We start from the raw sequence: 1,491 nt of genomic DNA on the forward strand, positions 1-1,491 counted from the left end.
ACCCCAGCTCTGAGCTACTGGTAAGCAAATGTTCACAAATGAGTTTAGTTTTGCGTTTCGCCTAGTCCTTACGTCAGACCACAAGTACACCCTTCTTGGTGTTGCTCCACACAGGGTGCTCACTCACGGCATAGAAACGCATCACACATATACCTCGCTCAGAATTCTTAGGTCCTCACACACATCTCACTGACAATTATACATAGGTCTTAGCATGGCCAACCAGCTCTTCTGCAAGGCTCTGATCTCTGCCAAGTGGCTGGAGGAGGCCATCGGGGCCCGACGGTGGGGCCTGGCCTGAAGGTGCTGGACACCTCCTGGTACCTGCCAGGGGAGTGAGACGCCTGCCAGGATAACCTGGAGCGCTACATCTCGGGCGCCTCGTTTTTCGACATCGAGGTGTGCAAGGACCAGGCCTCGCCCTACGAGGTGATGCTGCCAAGCAGGCAGCTGTTCGGCGACTACGGGCGCAGCCTGGGTGTGGGCAACAACACGCATGTCGTGGTCTACGAAGGCAACCAGGTGGGCTCCTTCCACGCCCCGCGGGCCTGGTGGATGTTCCGGGCCTTCGCCACCGGCAGTTGTCGGCGCTCAACAGTGGCTTCCCGAATTGGTTGCAGGATGGCCACCCCGTGACTGCGGAGGCCAGCAGGCCTGAGCCCGCCCAGTTCGAGGCTATGCTGGACGGGCGGCTGGTAAAGAGCTTTGAGGAGATGCTGGAGAACCTGCAGACCAAGAGGTTCCAGGTGGTGGACTCCAGGTCAGATGAACGGTACAGCAGCACCGAGCCGGAGCCGAGGCAAGGTGAAAGTAGGACCAGTGGTCAGCAGGAAGCACTGCCAGGGAAGAAGGCAGTGACGTACTCATCTAGACTATCGTCGAGTTGCATACAAACATCTCCACCATGATGACTGCCCACCCACACACTCGCAGGGCTGTACAATTAGGCATCTGCTGATACGTACCTTCTGACGTACGGGTATATACGCTCTTCCAAGCCAAGGCATGCATTGAGAATTGACAACCACACAACCAGAATATTAAACACTGGTAGTTGTTTTTTTTTTCTTTTCATTTACAATTTCTGTATCCCTAGGCCACGTCTTTCGCGGCAGCAGAGCGCTTTACAAAGAAGGTATAGATACATATAAACCTCCATAAGGGTCTTGCATATTACCAGTCAGATAGATTATTAATAGACACATGACAGTATTTGTGTAAAATTATGAAAACAACCATACCGATAAATCCATAGACAGTAAAGACTTGCAGAAATCGATAAGTAAACACCGGTTATCTTTTTTTCATGTCCTCCGTAAATATACTTCACTTTATTAAAGGAAGATTAATCTCTGGAAGAGGCTCCCTCTATTGAGGAGTGTAGTATTTAATAGGGCTTCTTAGAGGCCATGTACGAGGTTGTTCTTAGCGCCGATAGGACGGCGTTCCAAATATATGGTGTCCCCTGAAAAGGACTAGTTAATAATTGTT

At 51.0% G+C, this 1,491-nt stretch overlaps 1 pseudogene; it reads left to right on the forward strand.

The window, feature by feature from the left end:
* The first annotated feature begins 214 nt into the window (after window positions 1-214).
* Window positions 215-908, forward strand: LOC144764182 (thiosulfate sulfurtransferase pseudogene; annotated as a pseudogene).
* The last annotated feature ends 583 nt before the right edge of the window (window positions 909-1,491 follow it).

This window comes from Lissotriton helveticus, chromosome 1_1 (assembly GCF_964261635.1).
Source record: "Lissotriton helveticus chromosome 1_1, aLisHel1.1, whole genome shotgun sequence".
In the NCBI taxonomy this organism is placed as follows: domain Eukaryota; kingdom Metazoa; phylum Chordata; class Amphibia; order Caudata; family Salamandridae; genus Lissotriton; species Lissotriton helveticus.